The sequence below is a fragment of the Pinus tabuliformis genome, chromosome 1_2 (assembly GCF_031772625.1).
Source record: "Pinus tabuliformis cultivar Carrire ecotype Pingquan chromosome 1_2, CPIR1, whole genome shotgun sequence".
Taxonomy (NCBI): domain Eukaryota; kingdom Viridiplantae; phylum Streptophyta; class Pinopsida; order Pinales; family Pinaceae; genus Pinus; species Pinus tabuliformis.
The window spans coordinates 1284455231-1284477654 of record NC_142298.1 but is presented as its reverse complement, the minus strand read 5'-3'; positions in this window follow the sequence as shown (position 1 = coordinate 1284477654).

Here is a 22424-nt window from a genome sequence, read left to right as displayed (position 1 = left end):
ATATTTGCAGATCTGTATGCGGGTTCACTTTGGTAAAAGCATGTATACATGCTAGTTCGACTCATCAGAGTAGCGTATATAGTATGAAGTATGATATTTGAAGTTGCATTTGGATCTGGTTGTTGTTGCAAAATTCTGTGGTCTGCTTTGTGTTCTGGTGACTGTGTTTTGTTGACAGGGTTTTAGTGTTACAGTGTTGGGTGATTTAGAGATTGATGATGCAGGTGTATTTGATGGGTGTATTGTAGTGGTTATTAATTTTGTGCTTCAATGTTGTTGATGGGTCCAGTATGAAAATTGGATGAAACATGGCTTCAGATTATGGTGTTGTGCTTCAGGAGTATCCAGTATGAAAATTTATGAAACGTGGTCCCTGGAGGAAAAGAGAAGGTCGTAGCCTTTTGTAGGCCGGTGCCTACGTACTAGTAAATATATCAGCTAGTACAAGAGATAGAGGGTTGTAGCTCCCTTCCAGTAGTAGCTGGAGAACGAGAGAAGGTTGTAGCCTTCTGCAGGTGGATGCCTGCGTACTGGTATGAGTCTGCACCAGTACAAGATTGTAAACAGGGTTTTATTATATTAAAGGAAGACGACAGTAGGTGGTTTTTGTCTCGCATTGGGTTTCCACCTTATATCATGGTGTTCATGTGTGATGATTTGTTTTGTTTCACTGCACTTGTTTACTGTTTATATGGTTAATGAAGTTCTAATGCACTAATTAAAGATCATCATATAATGGATTAACTGAATCATAAGTTTATTGGATATACGCTAGTTGCATTAAACACAGTTGCGTGTACACGCGGGTTCCCTTAAATGAAGTAGCTTATATGAATCAGATTATGGAAATGAAAAAGTTAGTGATTTTCTAACACTGATTCACCCCCCCCTCTCAGTATTATTTCCAACAAATTTCACCTCTAATCGAAAAAAATAAAAATGTTATAAATATCTTGGAAAAGGAAATGTTGTCTTTTATATTCCTATGGGACAATAGCTGGCACTACAATCATTTGCGAATCATCTCATGATTAAAGAAACAGGTAGGGTTTTCAGCCTATTCTCATGAGAGCAAGCCCAAACAAGAAAATGTGGTGAATGTTTTGATACCCATGGATGATATCGCACAGATGGTGCAACATGAACCTACAAGAGACGAGGGAACAACTGACATTACTCATAGCCATATTGAAAAATAGATGCAGGTAATCAAGGAATTCAGTGTCGCTCTAGCCACTACAACGAAAATAAAAGCAGAAAATGTGAATCCATCCAAAATGCTGTAGTGCGTAAAGGCAAAGGAAGGCGACATCGACACTGACATATTTGAACAAGAGGTAGAGAAATTGGATAAAGAAATGCAACAAGTTATCAATGACATAAGGCTGAAGGATTCAAGGGCACAAGCCCTTGACATTAAACATGTTTTTATTGAAGGGGAATAAATAATAGAGACTGGTGCAGAGTTGGTTGTATTATCAGAACAATCTCAGTTAACAAATATTCCAACACTTAAAGGTGCAACTTCTACAGGTGGACCCCAATTTATTTCTGCCACTGACTTCGAAGCAAATATTTTGAATCTCATAGTTGTTCAGCCAGAAATAGGGGAAAACCAACAGGTGTTGGGATCTCAAACTTCTTCCCTGGCTATTAACTTGGGGAAGGTGTCTGATATGGATGTTATCGATCTTCATTGACATACGGGTGAAATTGTGGCACGAAGATTGTTGGACGCAAATGTAGGAAATAGAAAAATGCAGGAAATGTTTGAAAAGGTTTCTGATCAACTACATGTGGCATGTGTGGCTCTAAAGACAAAAAAAATCAAATAAAATAATTAGAAGAAATAATAATTCGATAGTCCTGACAACTTAGAGACATTGGGCCCATTAAGAAGTTGTTGGAAGAAAAGGAAAGGGAGATCAAAGATTTACAAGCTATTCTAAAAATACCTAATCATGACCCTCATGTTTTAATTCAGGCATTTGAAAGAAAGGAAGAGGTTGAAACCCATCTCCAAGAGATGGAAATAGCCTTGCAGCTCAAGGAGGAGGAGTGCCAAGAGACCCTTAAACAAATGGAGCTACTAAGAATAGAATCCCACAAAAAAGAGGAGCATCACCTCAAGCTTTTGGCAGAATACAAAGCCTCGGTGGATCAAGATCTTAAATCTTCTTAAACATATGAAACTGAAGAGTCCCAGCTACTACACGTTAAGATAACTTAGTTAAAACAAGAGCTAGAACTGGCCCAATCCGAAAGGGAAAGAGCCGAATATAGAGCAAAAAATTTGGTAAATTGAAAAAAAATGAAGAAATTGAACAAATTCAAGCTGTAGTAAAGGAATCAAATGGTGAGATTAAGATCGCATGGGAAGTGATTAAGACAAAAAATCTTCAATGCAAGAAAAATTATTGGGGTCCAATGTAAGCAACTCATTTTCAAGTTGATGGGCTTTAAGTTCATTTTTAATTCCAAAAACTTTAGTGATCTGTTTCATTGCTTCTTTAGGAGTATCAAGTTCTGCAATATGGAATCTAAGATTTGGAGAAATAGACATCCTTATCAACCTACGTGGTTGATATTGCCTATTTTCCCATTTAGCTACCTTATCTTCGTCTTTCGGTTTGGTTTCTTGGCCTGAGGCTATCCTGTAGAGACCTTTACTTCTAGTAAATCCACAATGTAGGACCACCATTGGAAGTAGTTGGTGCTGTCAAGAATAACTTGGCATGGAATTTCCATTTTAATAGAAAATAAAGCTATAGATTTTGAAACTAAGTGTTCCAATGGAAAGATCTCGAAAAATGAGGCTGGTTAAAAAAAAACGGCTCTGAAAACAGCTTTCGGATGAAGAAGTTATGGCTTTTTGAAGAAAAGTTGATGAAGATGCCAACGAAGTGCGGGAATGTGCGGAAATGAAAAATCTGCCCCCATAAAAAGGAGACTTGAACTCAAGACCTCTACTCTCATAAATTAGCTTTGGACCAAGTGAGCTAAACTAAAAGTTTGAGAGAGAGAGAGAGAGCGGGGGGGGGGGGGGTTTCCTTTTTTTTTTTTGGTCACTGAAGCTTTGGGTTGCGTGCTTGCTTGAGAAAGCTCTTTTTCCCTACAAAAAAAAACACAAAACCCAACACAGACATACAAAAAAAATGAACCTTACGGCTCGAAGTTAGCTTTAGCCGGAAACTAAATATTTTCCTCAATGTTTCTGATTTTCCGAGATCACACTAAGGCGCAGCGGAAAAGAGCATATGCATGAGAAAAATCATTCCTTTCTGTTTCTGATTTGCCCAGATCGCACAGAGTCGCGGGGCAAAGAGCATACGCAGAAATGAAAGGTACAGATCCGGTAATAAAAAAAACAAAAAGCTAAATAAACCGAAACCGAAATAAACAGAGAGAAAATAACTGTAAACTGCAAATAAACATTGTATACCTCCAGATCTTAAAAATGACGTAGCTAGGGCTACCGGAAACCTTTTCGCGTGAAACGAAAGGGGTTCCTCACTGGAACAGATGCTCCCAACACAATAGAGCAATCCTCTCAACCCAAAAGTAGTCAGAAACAGTAGATCTAGGAAACGACAGTCGGATGCAGTTCTACCGGCTTCAGATTTGGATCACCAATGGACGCGACCCTCAAATAGCTTTGATACCACATAGGAATTTACATGGTAAGTTCCTCAGACAGAACACCAAAGGACACCGCTCACACACAGATCACAGATAAATACACCCATATTTTGACATGGTTAAAACCCTCAAAGAGGGAAACAGTCCACGGCCTGAGCCAACGCGGCCACTTCAGGAAATTTATTAATAAAAGAATGAAATTTTACATAAGATTCTCTCATGAACAGTTAACCTACAAATGACCCTCCATGCTCTTTAAATAGAGATCATGGACCAATCGAGTGTTAAGCCACGGATCAAGTGTCGGTAATACCGAGGAGAGAATGAACTGTCGGATCACTACATATCGTGACCGTCAGATTGTAAGTTACAAAATGTACATAGTAAAGAAACACACTTTACCTAACTCTATACTAGACCAAGTTATACTTAATTATTTCCTATGTGTTGGAATATCCTAACAGTTACCCCCTGTGGTGCAATGGAGGTCAACCTATAGCACCTAGAGTGAGAGGAGTTCTTAGTACTCAACGAATGAGTATTTGAGCCATTCATATGTGGGGATGATTTGAGCACCAATAGGTTCTACTCTCAAGTAGTTGTACATGGTGACAATCAAAACTCGTGGCATAATGACTACTAACTAGAACTATTTCCCTTTGCATTGAAATATGATGACTCATTTTCTTATCAAGTCTAGTGCATCAAGGTTAATATTTATATTTTTTAGCTTCTCTCCTATCAATAAAGCTCTTCAATTCTTTATATCACCACTTGAAGTCTATCCCAAAAGCAGAGCATATCCACTAAGAATTTATGACTAATTTTTTTAAATTATAGAGTTACAAAGCTTTGTAGAATGATTATTATTAGCCTTTTGGTTGCTCCATGTTGACATGGCTAATATGCACTATGCCAACAAGGGGAACTAACCCGATCGCAAGCCCCAATTAGACCTGGTTTCGTTTGGATTGGTTAGCTCTGATGGGTTTTAAGGGACCCCATAAAAAGCTTGAACATGTCGAAAGATTGCTTCTGGGAGGAAGACTTCAATTAAATCAAAAAAATCAAACAACTAACCTCTATTTATTAAATCCTCTCTATACTACTTCTAACTACTCTAATCTATCCTGCAAGAACATGATACAGAGGTTTAAACATCATATATATGTTCAGCAGGAGCGTGATAAACAAGGTTAAACATCATGCATAGATTCAAGTCCAATGAATCAATCACTAAATTCACAGCTGGACAAGACTGTATTAAAGCTAAATTGCAATCCAATCACTCACATAGGAATCCAAATTATTCTATGGAATTAAAACTGCAACTAAAGTTTAATTTAGTTTCAAATTAGAGACCATTCACAAGTTAACCATGAAACTGAATCACATTCAATTTAACAAGACCAATGGTGAACTGTAAGTCATCAATATGCATAAATATAATTCACATTTACATTAATGCGAGTAAAAATACTTTGATCCAAACCAATATAATGAGTTTGAAACTAATGGCTCCCTCTTCCCTAAAAAACAGTCCTCCTCATTCACAATAAAGCAACACTATTCTTCTCGAAAATAAAAAGCTCTTTCTCCTCTTCAGAGGCAATATTTATGCAAAATTTCTTGACTCTAGGTCTACCCCGCCTCTTCATCTTCTCTGCTGCTTTCGATAAGTAGAGATAAAACTGTCAGCGTAACCACTGCCGTGTAGGAAGCATATCTGTTGGAGCGATTAGTTTCATGAAGAAGTGACAGATGCGGGCAAAAGGGGTGGTTGTGTGTCGCTTCCTCATGATGAAGACTGGGCCAGCTTTGCTCTCGGACTGTACAACCAACGCGTGGGGCTCCGACTCAGAATGCTTGAGACCAGACCTTCAAACCCAACGCTTCTGCACATATGGCTCTTCGAATCCACTCCTGCGTCTTTTGCTTCTCACCTGCGGAGATAGCCATCATTAGCTTCATGATTATGAACAATATAACATAAATATTCATATAAAGCACAAGCACTGCCTTCTACACTGAAAACCCAATCCCTTTGTTATTTCGGAAAATTTGGAAAACACAGGAAAACAAGGAAAAACCCCGCCTTGATCACTCAAACCGGAACTCAAATGTTATATATCGGCGCTTATAAATATCGTTGGGTCCGGCATATCACCTATCGCAATAGGCATGAGCTTGGGGCCCTACCGATATGCAATATGCGATATGGCCCTGGACCCGAAAACATATATATATAGATAGATAGATATATATATAGATATATATAGATATACACGTTAATACTGCTGGCGGGTCCGCAATATAGGCTTTCCTTTGAAAACCGAGATTTCAATATTTTTGAGAAACAAAGGAATATATGGGGAAAACCATGTCCAGCCATAACGCCAGACTTGAGATGCTATATGCTCAGATTTTGTAATCATTGGTAGGTCCGGGAGGTTATGGTGAACTATATATGAAACTTTGGATCGGGCCGATTGCGATATGCGAAATGCTCCAGATCCGATATATTATATGATATGTTTAATAGGATCGGTGGGTCTGCCACATCGCTATGCACCTTGTGTTCAAGCCTTGGGACCCCGCCGATTGCGATATGCGAAATGCTCCGGACCCGAAAATATATGTATTGTATTTGATGGGTTGGCGGGTCTGCTATATCGATGCGTGTAATATGTATAAGGCTCGGGGATTTTCCGATATGCGATATGCGATTGAGCCGGACTCGAAAAAATATACAATGCGGTTCATAGGGCCGGCGGGTCCGGAGACCAAGAGTGCACTGTTTATACACATGGTATTGGGGCTGGGCCGATAGCGATCTGCGATGGGCTCCGGACCCGAGATGCATTCATTTGAGTTAATAAAGCCCATGGGTTCGGAATCCATGAATGCCTTGTGTTATTGCGATAGGCCTCGAAAGGGAGTTATGCATGCTTTGTGAAGGATTTTCACCATAAGGCATTGTGGTGGGAATAATAATGCGATGAGGGTTTTGAGGGGTTAAACACATCCCGATAAACATAGGAATGAAGGGCTTAAGCTAGGGATTGGTCGAAGGGCTTTACCCCTTTGTGAATGGAAGATTGGGCCCTCCATAGAGTTAAAATTACTGGGATGAAAGGATCATTCAGAGAGATGATAGATCAAAATTATAGGGGGCCCATTTAAAAATTTTCTATCAGAGCATGTTTTAAAATGGGTGGTAGTTGTGGCCACAACAAATGGCAAACCGTTGGGTGAACTAGTTATCTTTGTTTCCAAATAACCTTCAGATCAATAGAACATCAGGATGTTAAAATAAACTTGAAATGCGAACTACACAGATGGACAAGCATGGGTTCCACTTAAACATTATTGCTTCAGAGGGGATACAGACAAATAACTTCTACTTGCTGATATGATTTTGATAGGCATTCTCCAATGGTAGTATTATGGGGTTTATCGACCTTCCTTTACCCGTTTCCCACTGTCAAAAATCCCTTTGGGGCCATCACTAGTCTATCCATACCTATTTAGGTGTGTACCTCAACTCTTTATTGCTCATCAAGCTTGATGTAGACATGTTTTTCTTGCACTTTATATGAGAATTTTAGTGCTATATTTATTGATTGAATGGGGCGCAGTCATGGATCATGCCATATTTTTAAACCACTAAAGCAAGGTTGGGCTTGGTGTGTCAACCGGTACTCTCAGCCCAGCAATAGTCCTTACTCTAACCGGCTTCCCAAACAACCTGTCCTTCCAGATTGGCACAAGGACTTGACATTTCATTTCCTTTTAGGTGAGTCCTTCTAGTTTTAGGCACAAGGACTAGAGCACAATTAGATTTGCCAGAGGGTATGAGACAGTGAGATTAGGCCATGAAAGGAGGTTTACTTGTGAGTAACAGGCATTGGACCATTTAGTGTGGTAGATGGGACCAATGGAGAATGAATGTAAACCTTACAAGCATGTATAGGCTAGGTTTGAGTGCGATTTATTTAAATGCAGTTCCTCCATGCTAGTCCAGCTGTAGTTACACATTTTTTGTTTTATAAAGATGCCCCTACATGCTCCAGATATCCAAGTTATCAACAGATCTCACACAGTTCCCAACAGATGCCAATGAGGGGTTTTGGTTTGCATTCCACTGTTGATTCTCAAGTGCTCATGGGTTGATAGAAAGTTTGCTTGATTTGCAGGGAAATGATGGATTCAGGAACAACAGAATCATCAGCAAGTTAATGAGGAAGGGAAAGGTCGAGAGTAGTGAATGAGGGAAAATCTGGAGGGTAGAATGAGTCTGGAGGACTACAATCAGCTGGCTGCAAAGGAATGTAATTCAAAACAACAGAAAAATAGACTCGGCAGAAAAAGAAAAAGAGAGGACGGAAATACAACTAAACTAACAGCAGAAAGAAAGGAACTCTAACCTACTCAGGAGGTAACCACCATGTGGTGGCTACTGGAAGTATCTCTTGAGATGCTGGCCATTAACAGGGAGTTTTTCAGTTTCTCCTTGTAAGGTTTTCAATCTGTAAATTCCATGACCAATTTTTCCACAGCTTGGAATGGGCTCAACCATGGGTGTTGTAATTTTGTGTGCTTACCTGTTGGCTCACTCATGAGAGATGAAAAGTAAATAAATTTCTCAGTGAAAGATATCACCTCGTCTTCACTTCCATTTAAGTCATGCTCCCTTTTGTTAATGGCTGCATTTCTGAGTGTTCTTTCACAATGCAGGAACTCAAGGATTTGGTTATCTCCTTCGAACACCTGCCAATTTGAGATGTTATTAGTTATGGATGATCTGAAAATCAATTCAACATATAGTTTATTATTGTTTAATCTAAGATTAAGCAAAAGTTTCGTAACCATAGGAGTCATCAAATCGGCATCGTGATTATATTTTCGAGGTATATATGTGACATTGAAGGAATCGAAATTGTCAATTAAACTCCATACCTCGTGTTGGTACCTCACTAGGTGTGGCGGACTGCAGTGTATCTTTGTCTTTACCTGGTCCACCATTATCTGTGGGTTATCAAAAGCTCTAAGATTTTTTACATTCCTTTCAATGGCTCTTCTTAGGCCTTTCAACAAGCCTTTATGTTCTGTTGTGTTACTGGTGCACGTGCATTCCAACCGACTGGCCATCAGACATTGTTTCACTAGTGGGCCAATGAAAATGCTCCCAGTGTGTTATAGACATTTTTGGGCATTGCAACCCCAATCATAAATGTCCATAAACCAAGGGCTCTTAAGTCCCTAAAAGTGTTGTTCTAACCTCTAAAAGAACAAGGTCAACTGATTACATCTTCTCCCAGAAGTTCTCCATGAAAAACTGCTCAGAACTGGTCAAAACTGGACCATCTCACCTGCTCCATGGTCAAAGTTCGCTGCATCCCACCTAAATACACACGGGAGGTGCGATGCCTCTTGGAAAGCCATTTTATGGGGTGCTATGGGCGAGAGTGGACAAATGGCAGGGTCAATCTGCAAGGTGGAAGAGCAAGGAATCTTCTAGAAACTTCTCCTGTGACACTTGCCTCTCTGCATTCGCCCAGGGATGAGTAAGAGATCATCAATCTCCAAGTGGATTCAAGAACTATCAGAGAGAGGACACTAATCACATCTCAAAAGCTAACTCACCCCCCTTGCAAACATCTATATATGGATCCCTCATCCTAGATATCCGAGGGCTGGAATTTTGTATCTTGTAAGGAAGTGCTGCTGGTTTCTTGGTGCAACATCAGAGTGTTGGGTGATCTAAGCTTTTCATGAGGTGAAGAAGGGATTTCTTGCTGAGAGGATGATGTTGGGTCAGAACAATTGGTTGTAATCCTCTTTGCTCTTTCTTGATTATCAATAAAGCTATTCAAGTTTTCCTCCACATTCTTGTATGATTGCTGATATATGCATTTGTGTGGTCAATATATATCTAGTCCTATGTTGTTTATGATAATAGATCTATGTTCTTGGGTAGTGTTATGCTGCTTTGATTCTACAGGTTCTCTTTGAAGCTGGGTAGACGAGGAAGCGAGTGGCAAAGATCTACCAGAAGGGAGAGGAATCAAGTAAGGAACCAAGCACAAGACAGAGGTTGGTCTCCTTTATTCCCCTCTTATCTATTTCTCATAAAGGAAAATGAAAGTAGTTTTAGTTTGTTTGTTTCTAAGGTAGCTATCAGCCTTAGTGGGACTAGCAGCTCTGCATAGGCACTAGTTTTCCTAATAACAAAATGGCGCCTCCGCTGGGGAGCGAATAGATTGTTTGTTTATCTACATTTGTTTACTTTATAAACTTACAGACGAAGCCTGAAGTCAAGCCAGCTAGCCTTCGAACTGCATTTGCTATGCAAGCGCAAAGTAGATCAATGCTGCTTCAGTCTATCTCTGGGTTTTGTTTATGAACTGAACAATTGATTTAAAAACTCTCTAATTGCCCTTGTGGTGGCTCTAGTAACCTCTTTAGATCTACCCCTGTGATTGATTTACTGATTACCACTTTCTCGGCCTAAATCCCTGAACTGAGTTGCAAACTGTGACCCGGAACCCAGTTAAAGTCTCGTCCCTAGTCCAACGCACTCTCTCTTCTGTGAATTCCAGATACATCGCACTTCCTGAGTGTAGTAGGTGCACTGCATCTCTTTTTCACTGTGTTACAGGTGCGCTGATCAGATAAGGCCTTTCCTGCTCCTAGATTTTGGTTTTTGTGTTCACTCTTTCCAGCTCTATTCAAGAGTTTTGCTACCTGTAGTCAGTACACCTCTGTTGAAACCCCCTTCCTTGCCATTATTCTACCTCCATTGTGCACAAGACTGTAAATTTTTTTATGTATTTTGAGCCATTTTCAGTTCTCTTTTACAAAGAAGTAGCGTAATTGAACTGTCGTTTCTTGATTTGAAAGTGTCGCAAGTGCCGTTTTCAGTCGTAGAAGAGAATCCGATTGTTATTGATAGTCGATTACATTGTTACTCTTGTATTTGATTTGAATTAGTAGTTTTTCAAGTGTCGAAAGAAAGTTTTCAATTCCAAACCGCAAAGTGTCATCATTGTCTTCATTTTGTCTTGAAAAGAAACTTGTTAGTAATGTCGCTTTGAAAAATAATTCAGATTTGCGCTTAGCTTTCTTCTTATCATTCACATATTAAGAAGGCTAAAAAAAAATACATGCATGTGCATTTGCATTTAGACTGTTTGTTGGTTTGATTTAGGACAATGCATATAGTGTATGCTCTCTGCTCTTTGTTGAAAGAATGTCATCTCTCTTTCCTTAGGAGCTAGGATTTTCATTGCAAAAAGAAGAATAAACGACTGTTTATCATCTTAGATTTCATTTTAGGAATTGTACATCTACATCACGCGGTGAACCTGAAAGGAAAATTTCTTAAGAAAGATCAACTGTAAAATAAATTTAATGAATCTAAAAAACGCTTTGGAACCTAACGCACAACATTTAGAAGTCTAGGCTAGTGACATATTCCGGCGTCGTAAAGCCTGGTAACTGTTGTTTTCATTGATGGTTGGGTGATTCCTCCACTTTGAGACGATAAGTGCCAGTACGGACTTGTGCTCCCACGTACCATCGAGTATATATTGGGAGACCACAATAGGCTCTACCCTTTATCCATAGGAAGCCGTGTCTGCCGCCCTATTGATCGCAATGCACTAAACACAACATTCAGGAAGATTGACTGCCGTACTGTAAAAAGTATTATGTAGTTTTGCGATTGATTTGGTAATCCCTCTGTCTAGATTTCCAGAGTAGTCTCTTTCGTTCCTTTTCAGACTCCTTAAAGGAAAAGGTCCATCTAAGCACTTGTCACTTAAGGCTCATTAAAAATCGAAGGCGACTAGAGTCATCTTTTGTTTTTTCTCGACTCTTAAAAATTGAAAAAGCAAGTTGTGTGAAAGCGTCAAAAATTTATTTTAATCGGAATAAATATCACCTTTCCTACGTTGGTCTTAGGTTGAGAAAAATGGAGTCCACCAACCAAGGAGTTCCCCTTGGGGGAAATCCTAGTCCTTTCTCCTCTTGGGGAGATGTTGGCGCACCCCATATGGCCACATTGTTGTTTCCAGGATTGACAATCGGCTTGCCCATATGGCTCTTCTCAACCTCTGTCGTTCAGAACACCGTGATTCCTGAATAATCGAGTCAGCAACTAAATGATACTAGAGTTACCCCCCAACCCTCTATTTCGTCCAATTCTTCCTCTCCTCCTTCCTCTTCGCTTGATGAAGTTGGTAAAGCCAAAAATCAAGTAACCGAGAATAAGAAGGAGAAGAAGAAGAAAGAGAAGAAGAAGAAGGAGCCAAAGGAGAAAAGGGGCAACCAAGCATCGTCTAGCGAAAATCCACACACTGCACCGTTCAGGCCTAAATCGCCATGTGTCTTTTGCAAAGGAGACCACTATCATCAAGATTTTCCTTGCATCCCTTGGAGCTTAAGGGACTGGTCTCCTCGTTTGCACAATCCAGTGTCGTCAACCTCTGATGATCATGTTGAAAGTACACCATCAACTAGTGAAAGTGAAGCCCCTGGACAAAAAGGAAAATGTAAATTTCCTTGTAAACTGTGTGAAGGCGATCACGCCGTCCACCATTGCCCCTTCTTAGGCGAGGCTAAAAGAGTTTTGGACGATCGTCCGATTTCACCGTTACGGCTTCCTCCTGTATATAAGAAGCTCTTGCTGAGTCCATCACTAGTTGAAAATCCGGCTGACATGCCTTTGTGGTCGGCCGAAACATCTATCATTGAAGATAAACCATCTGAATCCACACTAGACGAAAGTCAAAAGGTAGAGGCGGCAGTTGACCCGGTCTTGCCTTCAGAGGATCCATCTTCAGATGATACAATCACCGAAGAGAACAAGAATGACACCGTTCAAATTCTCTTCGTAAGCACAGAATCCGATGAACATAGGGGCAGTCGACCCGTTCCTTTACCGCAGGAAGGAAGTTCGTTAGAGTCATATTCGGTCATCTATTCGGTCCCACCTCCAAGTAACCTGGTTGTTTCCTTTGATTGGAATCTACTAGGCAGACCTCGTTTACCGGCTAGTGTACCATTTCGAATCATTGCTCAAATATATAGAATGGTCATGGCCGGTACCATCATAGATGAAGGGGATTCTGTGAGTATCCTTTCCTCAACTGCTTGGAAAGCGCTTGGTTTGCCAGCGCTTTTGCCTGAAATGAGAAATCTAACATGCTTTGACAAAGGAACCAGTCGACTGTTAGGGATCCTTCCCGATGTGCCGATAACATTGAGAAGGAAAACCGTTCACATGAACGTAATGGTAGTCCAAGGACCCCTGGATTATAATCTACTCCTTGGACGAGACTATATTTATTTCATGGGAGCCATTGTCTCCTCACTCTTAAGAGTAATGTGTTTTCCGCATGAAGGAAGAGTGGTCAAGCTCGTAGACCAGCTTTCATTCCCCGGTTCACACATAGCAAATAGTCATACACCAACCCTGAATGGTCTTTTCACGCAAGGAATGTCTCATCAATCCCCAATCCGTCCTCCTGATGAGCGCGAGTGATTCAGAGGATATGACTGAAACCCAGGGGGTATGCACCCTGGCCTGTTTCAATAGGAAAACCTTGGGTATAGGGTAGGTTTCCGCAGAGGATATATGACTAGCTGACACACCCGTCCATTTTGGAAAATGGGATTAGATCGGAATAAGATACCTCCGTTAAGGTAGGCCTTTCTCGATAGAACAAATGTGTTGTCTGCAAATTGAGGGGTAACCTGGAAAAGGTAGGCCTTTCCCGATAAAACAAATGTTTTTTCTGCAAATTGAGGGGTAACCTGGAAACTTTACTTCGCTATACCTGGGGGCATGCAAACCTTTTGGCGTGCAAGCGAAGAGCGACTATTTATTTTTTAAATTTATAGGTCCTCTAACCCTTTAAACTCGTAGGATTGGTCATTTCCTAACTTGCATAAAGAAAGGATGCGGGGCAAAGCTTTGAAAAAATGCCATTTTTATATGAGACATCCTTATTATACGACTGGATCGAGCAGTTTTAACGCAGAATTCAAGCTCGTTAAAAAATAAACATAAGCAATGAGAAAATGTTCCCCCAGAGTTTAAGCTCATTAAAAAATGAACCAATTTCCGGTAAATAACCATTGTGAATGTATTACCATCAGCCTTTGAAGCCTTGGTCGTGTTCTCATCATCACCTCCACTTTGTTTTGGCCGATCATTCACCTCCATTTGATTGTTTACCCCTTTTGAGGAACAGCTGTGAAGAGTGATCCTGCTAGCCATCCTTGTGACACTGCCATGATTGGAAAATTCCAAACCTTACCTGGAATCAGCTGCTACCTGAATTTATCACTCGTTCCTCAAAAAACGAGTCTCCTTTAAGCTCTTTTCAACTGACTCGTAAAATATGAAAAGATTGCCGAGCGATTGGCCTCTCTAGCTCGTTAAAGGGACCGGAAGTGCTATCCCTCCTTTAGATTTTAATCTTTTTGGACTTGAGGGATTATTACACAAAAAGATCGAGTGCTTGTCTTGTTCAGCTCGTTAAAAGTACTGAAGATTCATCCCTTTTGTATTGTTTTATACTTTTTCAGACTCAAGGGATAATATGACGAAAAAGGATTATTGGAGTTTTCTTTACGTCCCTTTTTCAGACTCTCTAAAATTGAAAAGGACCGAGTTATCCTTGTCGTTAAACTCGTTAAAACCAAATAGCGACAAACTTGTCCATAACAGACAAGAACAAGTTTCACTATCACTAGGCTCGTTAAAACATAGCGATGGGTTTACCCGAAGGGCAAATTATAGAACAAGCATATGTTATTCTCCTAAAGCTTGACAAAAATAAAGAGGTAATGGTCAGGAATGACTGGGGAAAAATTGGGAAGAAAACTTGATAAAACTTTATTGGTAGCAAGTAGCTCTTGAACATGACACTTTCACTCCGCATCTGAGTTGGGTTGGGTTGTTACATTCACTGGTCACATCACCATGGTTCCATCACACCATCCATATCTGGGGTTAATGCTACCGATCCATCATGTCAGTGTCGCTGATATGTTCAAGAGAAGTCACTCAGAGAATTCACTGTGTCTCACACACTGCAATACATTCGCACTCCATTCTTTCATGACCGCCACCCTGAACCTTATATCACCAGATCGTTTTCACCTCCATTAAAATCATTTGCTCCGTTCCGTGTCATTGATGTGGGATTCACTAAGGCCCTCCTATGACAGATCGCTTCTTGTCGACATCAGCTCATTATCCAAGAAGTCGATCTAGGAACAACCTTTTCAGTACTTTGAAGCTTGCATGCCTCAATGGCAAGTTTCTCACTTCCGACAACAGGTTTACATCAGTGGCCTTCGACCGAAAGATTTTGCATGGTGTTCGACGCCAAGTCCCTTATTCACACCACGTGAATTGTATTGTAGTACCTTGAGGGTCATCATCATTATCGGTGATTCCTCTCGCGCCTGTTAACAACTTACATCATTGGCTAGTAATCAGGCGATGTCTTTCCATGTTCGACTCCAGAACATCTCTCACATGGATCGACTTGTACTTTGAGTGAAGATCGAACGAGATTGAAGACCCCGGATCTAGTTTCATCCATCCGAGCTGTGATATATATTAAGGAAAATAAAGACATCGAATGTACATCATTACTGCACAGATAATCATCCAACCTAAGGGATGATGGCTCTACCAGAATCATTGGTCTACACTCAGACGATTGTCTGTCTTATGTACATGAAAATGAATTTATAAAGCTGAGCATGGGAATGCCCGCCTCAGCTAGATCATGAAAATATTATGAAGATAATGTATTGTATTTTATCTTATTACAGGTCGCCTTCCAACTTGAAAGAACTTCAGATCCTCATGATAAAGAATTTCACCCGACATCAATAGATTAACGACCTCATGCTTTAGGGGGCAACTGTTATAGACATTTTTGGGCACTACAACCCCAATCATAAATGTCCATAAACCAAGGGCTCTTAAGTCCCTAAAAGTGTTGTTCCAACCTCTAAAAGAACAAGGTCAACCAATTACATCTTCTCCCAGAAGTTCTCCATGAAAAACTGCTCTAAACTGGTCAAAACTGGACCATCTCACCTGCTCCATGGTCAAAGTGCGCTGCATCCCACCTAAATACACATGGGAGGTGCGATGCATCTTGGAAAGCCCTTCTATGGGGTGCGATGGGCGAGAGTGGACAAATGGCAGGGTCAATCTGCAAGGTGGAAGAGCAAGGAATCTTCTAGAAACTTCTCCTGTGACACTTGCCTCTCTGCATTCGCCCAGGGATGAGTAAGAGATCATCAATCTCCAAGTGGATTCAAGAACTATCAGAGAGAGGACACTAATCACATCTCAAAAGCTGACTCACCCCCCTTGCAAACATCTATATATGGATCCCTCATCCCAGAGATCCGGAGGCTGGAATTTTGTATCTTGTAAGGAAGTGCTGCTGGTTTCTTGGTGCAACATTAGAGTGTTGGGTGATCTAAGCTTTTCATGAGGTGAATAAGGGCTTTCTTGCTGAGAGGATGATGTTGGGTCAGAACAATTGGTTGTAATCCTCTTTGCTTTTTCTTGATTATCAATAAATCTATTCAAGTTTTCCTCCACATTCTTGTATGATTGATGATATATGCATTTGTGTGGTCAATATATATCTGGTCCTATGTTCTTTATGATAATAGATCTATCTTCTTGGGTAGAGTTATGCTGCTTTGATTCTACGGGTGCTCTTTGAAGCTGGGTAGACGAGGAAGCGAGTGGCAAAGATCTACCAGAAGGGAGAGGAATCAAGTAAGGAACCAAGCGCAAGACAGAGGTTGGTCTCCTTTATTCCCCTCTTATCTATTTCTCATAAAGGGAAATGAAAGTAGTTTTAGTTTGTTTGTTTCTAAGGTAGCTACCAGCCTTAGTGGGACTAGCAGCCCTGCATAGACACTAGTTTTCCCGATAACATAGCGCCTGCACTTTCAAGACAGTTAGAGTCATCCAAGTGAAGTGTCCCGAAAATAAACTCTAATGTTATGCTAAAATAACTACTTCCTATGACATTAGTCCTATCATCTACTATAATACAAGGTAATTCATCAGTTGGATTATGGGGGTGTTTAATTATTTCTTCCAACTGTGTGTTCGTCAAAGCCTCCTTGACTGTTTCTGCATGGCACTCCTCGAAACAAGTTTCCGTGGCATAAACATCGAAACTATAATTCCCAAGGATAGAGTTATAGAACATTACAGGTTCATTGGGGCTGTTTGGTTCCATTACCATGTACTTCATGTATCTTTTCCGATCCAATCTTAGCATATCACCTTTTCCCTTCTGAGGCAACAAAAGGTGGGACCAATCAGTCGAGAAGTATCCGTTCAATTTTGCTGACTAGTCCCTGCTAAGCAGCATTCCATAGGCCTTAGGTATATTGACTACCACTATATCAATGACTGGTGTGTATTGTGGTTTAGCAGCCATCCAAATCAACACATCCTTCAATTCTCAATTACTGTCACATTTGTCCTATCTAATTGCATGATTCGAGTTCCAGTTTTTTTAGGTATGGTCTGAAGTCTTTTAGCCACAGCATAAGGCATGACAGTGGATGAGGCACCAGAATCTACCAAGCAATTGTGGATGTTCATGTTGAAAATTTCAAACATAATGAGGAATGGTGGGGTCATAGATTTCGATTTCCTCCCTATCATGGCTGTGCTGACATCTTGGGGTTTTCGATTCATTTTAGACAACGTGGCCTCCATGGCTGAGGATATTTGGGCTGCACTAGTGGTACTAATAGGTTTGGACGTTGGCTTCCTGGTTTGGGTGCTTGAGGTGGTGGGGGCTTTGCAGTTCTGCTCATTCATAGCTTTCAGTAGCAAATCTCTTTGCTGCGTTAATTTTAACAAGTTAAAATATGTGATATTGGCCTTGGACTTCTTGAGATCATCCACAATATTATAATCAATGTTATAAATAGGATAAGGCAGAGTAAACATACCTATTTTTCCATTTTTAAGTGGGGGTTTACCATGTTGAGTAGCCTTCATTGTGGTGGGAGATGCATTTTCTTTCTCTGGGTGACTTGTAATAGGGGTATTCTTGGATTGACTGCGAGACCCACTCTTCTCAATAGGAACTCTGGGGCAGATGCTTTCACAGGGCAAACATCTTGCTTTGTTTGGTCTATGGGTTTTATCGCACCTGGGAGCGACCCTTTACTGCGTGTGTGGATTTCATTAGCATTAATTTCTGCAGTGTCATCTCCCTCGTCATCACTCTCATCATTATGGAAATCCTACAGCACATTAATTTGGGTTTCCTCATCTAAGGGTTCTTCTACTTGGTATTCCTCCTCGTCTCCTTGTTCTAGTTTGAGCTCCAGTATAGGTTCTTCTTTGTTGAGGAGCGATCCAATCAGAGCCAGTTCCTCTATGTTTAAAGCCCCTTCATTAGGTGGAGCAGGCAACGCGAGCTGACCATGCCCACCCTCTATTTTCTTCTGGTAGAAAGGTTTGAAGGGTTTTATGTTATTATAAACTCCTCCCTTACCACTAGTACCCTCTCCGTGATTCCTTCTCATATCAATGACTGTGTTCATAAGTTTCCTAATGATCCGATGCAACCCTTCCACATCTGTAGTTTCCTTGTCTTTAATTTTAGCCTCTTTGTTATCATTTCCATTATTCTTCTTGGTTGTCTGAGGGGCTTTCCTTTCTCCAATTGTAGGGTGGCACGCTGTGAGGCTAATCATCTCATTTTCAAATTTCACCGCTTCATCGATAGCACCTTGTAAGGTTTGCACATTACTCCTTTTAACCCACATCACTGTAGGGACAGGGAGAACGGAGATATAGAATTCCATTAGCACCTCTTCAGTGGGCCTAGTGGTGACTGGGATTCTGTTGAACAAGGTGTTGAACCAGATGTTAAAATCCTTAACCTTCTCCTTGGTTTCCATTTTCAGATGGGATAATTCTAAAACTAAGGGCGCAGGTGTTTTGTCATCACCAAAATTGTCCAAAAAGGTCTGTTGAAAAGCATCCCAAGAGGTGATTGACCCTATTCTCAAGCTGAAATACCATGTGGAGGTTGCACCAGTTAAAGTAAAAGAGAATAAGCAGCACAACACATCTTCATCGACGACCCCCAACCTGTGCAAGCCTAGGAAGAAAGAGCGAATATGGTTATTAGCAGTATCTCCCCACTTAGGGTCGAAATTAGGTAACACTCTTTCTGTATTTTTGGGTAAGGGATGCTGCTGCCCAGGTGCCGCTACAACATCCTGTGCAAGCCAGGGAAGGAGTGCTCTTGGAGGAGGTGGGGGTTGATTCCCACCCGGAGGAGGAGGTGGAGGTTGATACCCACCTGGAGGAGGAACGTTGGCCATATTATGGACATTGTAGTTTTGGTTGGAGACTTCTCCATTAGGATTCTCAAAATCAAGCGAGGAGTTGCCTTTAGAAAGGGAATCCTTAGGAATTTCTTCCCAAGGGGTGTCAATACTTTGCAAGGATTCTAGCACAATATCTTCGAGAGAAGTGGATGCAGATGTATCTTTTCTCAGGGTAAAGATCCTTAGGTTTCTCTTAGTTGTCAGAGGTAGATAGTGAAAGATGGGGAGCTAAGAGAGGGAAATGAGCATAAGTAAGTGCTCTGACTGGTTGTTCCTGAGTGACAGGATACTCCCACAGTCTCTCTTCCTTGGGTGACCCGGAAACAAGACTTAGAGGGGTCTCTGTTTCTTCAAAATGAGGCTCTTTCAAATGTGTGGTAGATATCTCTGACCTTTATGATCCATACATTAACCCTTTTGAATCCATGCGAACCTGATCGCAAGCATTAATTAGACCTGCTTTCGTTTGGATTGGCTAGCTCTGACGGGTTTTAAGGGACCCCGTAAACCACTTGAACATGTCGAAAGATTGCTTCTGGGAGGAAGACTTCAATTAAATCAACAAAATCAAACAGCTAACCTCTATGTATTAAATCCTATCTATACTACTTCTAACTACTCTAATCTATCCTGCAAGAACATGATACAGAGGTTTAAACATCATATATATGTTCAGCAGGAGCATGATAAAGAAGGTTAAACATCATGCATAGATTCAAGTCCAAATGAATCAATCACTGAATTCACAGCTAGACAAGACTGTATTAAAGCTAAATTGCAATCCAATCACTCATATAGGAATCCACATTCTTCTATGGAATTAAAACTACAACTGATGTTTATTTTAGTTTCAAATTAGAGACCATTCACAAGTTAACCATGAAACTAAATCACATTCAATTTAACAAGACCAATAGTGAACTGTAAGTCATCAATATGCATAAATATAAATCACATTTACATTCATGCCAGTAACAACACTCTGATCCAAACCAATACAATGAGTTTGAAACTAATGGCTCCCTCTTCCCTAAAAAACAGTCCTCCTCATTCACAATAAAGTAACACTGTTCTTCTCGAAAATCAAAAGCCCTTTCTCCTCTTCAGAGGGAATATTTATGCAAAATATCTTGACTCTGGGGCTACCCCACCTCTTCATCTTCCCTACTGCTTTCGATATGCAGATCGAGTATGTAGAGAAAAATTTGTCAGCGTAACTGCTGCCGCGTAAGAAGCATATCTGCTGGAGCGATTAGTTTCATGAAGAAGTGACAGATGCGAGCAAAAGGGGTGGTTGTGTGTCACTTCCTCATGATGAATACTGGGCCAGCTTTTCTCTCGGACTATACAACCAATGCGTGGGGCTTCGGCTCAGAATGCTTGAGGCCAGACCTTCAAACCCAATGCTTCTGCACATATGGCTCTTCGAATCCACTCCTGTGTCTTTTGCTTCTCACCTGCAGAGATAGCCATCATTAGCTTCATGATTATGAACAATATAATAGAAATATTCATATAAAGCACAAGCATTGCCTTCTACACTAAAACCCCAATCCCTTTGTTATTTCAGAAAATTTGGAAAACACAGGAAAACAAGGAAAAGCCCTGCCCTGGTCACTCAAACCAAAACTCAAATGTTATATATCGGCGCTTATAAATATCACTAGGTCCGACATATCACCTATTACAATAGGCATGAGCATATATATATATATATATATATATATATATATATAGACACGTTAATACTGCTAGCAGGTCCGCAATACAGGCTTGCCTTTGAAAACCGAGATTTCAATATTTTTGAGAAATAAAGGAATATACGGGGAAAACCATGTCCAGCCATAACACCAGACTTGAAATGTTATACGCTCAAATTCTTTAATCATCGGCAGGTCCGAGAGGTTATAGTGTGCTATATATGAAACTTTGGATCAGGCCAATTACGATATGTGAAATGCTCCAGACCTGATATATTATATGATATGTTTAATAGGATCGGCGGGTCTGCCACATCGCTATGCATCTTGTGTTCAAACCTTGTGACCCCGCCGATTGCGATATGTGAAATGCTTCGGACCCGAAAATATATGTATTGTATTTGATAGGTTGGTGGGTCTGCTATATCATTGCACATAATATATATGAGGCCTGGGGCTCTGCCAATATGCGATATGCGATTGGGCCGGACCTGACAATATATACAATGCGGTTCATAGGGTTGGCGGGTCCGAAGACTAGGGGTGCGCTGCTTATACACATGGTATTGGGGCTGGGTCGATAGCGATCTGTGATGGGCTCTAGACCCGAGATGCATACATTTTATTTAATAAAGCTTGTTGGGTTCAGAAGCCATGAATGCCTTGTGTTATTGTGATAGGCCTCGAAAAGGGGTTATGCATGCTTTGTGAAGGATTTCCGCCATAGGGCATTGTGGTGGGAATAATAATGTGATGAGGGTTTTTAGGGGTTAAACACATCCCAATAAACATAGGAATGAAGGGCTTAAGCGAGGGATTGGTCGAAGGGCTTTACCCCTTTGTGAATGGAAGATTGGGCCCTCCATAGAGTTAAAATTACTGGGATGAAAGGATCATTCAGAGAGATGATAGATCAGACTTATAGGGGGCCCATTTAAAATTTGCTATCAGATCATGTTTTAAAAGGGGTGATAGTTGTGGCCACAACACTCCAAAAGTAAAATTTACACCATTTTTGAGGAATTCTTCATGTTATTTAGGGTGCATAATGAAACCTTAGTCTATTGTTGCATGCTATATTATTTTAGTTAATTGACATTTGGTTATAAGTGGATGTTTTTCCTCGACATATGTGATAGAGGAGGCACACTTTTTATAGATGTGGTTATATTATGTGGCATTTAAAAGGATGGATCCTTGGAATAGGATGGGAGGATATTTGATGGAGGCACATTAGACACTAGTAGGACGGGAGGTTAGTGATAGGAGCATCAAGACTGGAAAACTATTTTATTACCATACAATTGAGAAAAATATAGATCATCATCAAAATTTTCAATTGGGGGTACTAATGCTTGTGAATCCTTGTGCACAATATATGCAATACTAAAGGTTTTGATTTAACTAGTTGGAAAATTCTAATATGCTTCTAATCTATGAAATAAAATTATATCACTTCACTACAAAATTTCAATTTTAACTCAAGCACTCTTGGAAATGAACATGTACTTAAACATCAATCATGATAACTTTGTTGGCACTCAAAAGTAACCAAGAATAGGAACTCAATTGTCATCAAGGATTCACCAAGCATGATTTGAGCACTTCCTATTTCCATAAATAATCACTCTTGTAGTTGGAAAACTTGGATAGAAATTGATCTAG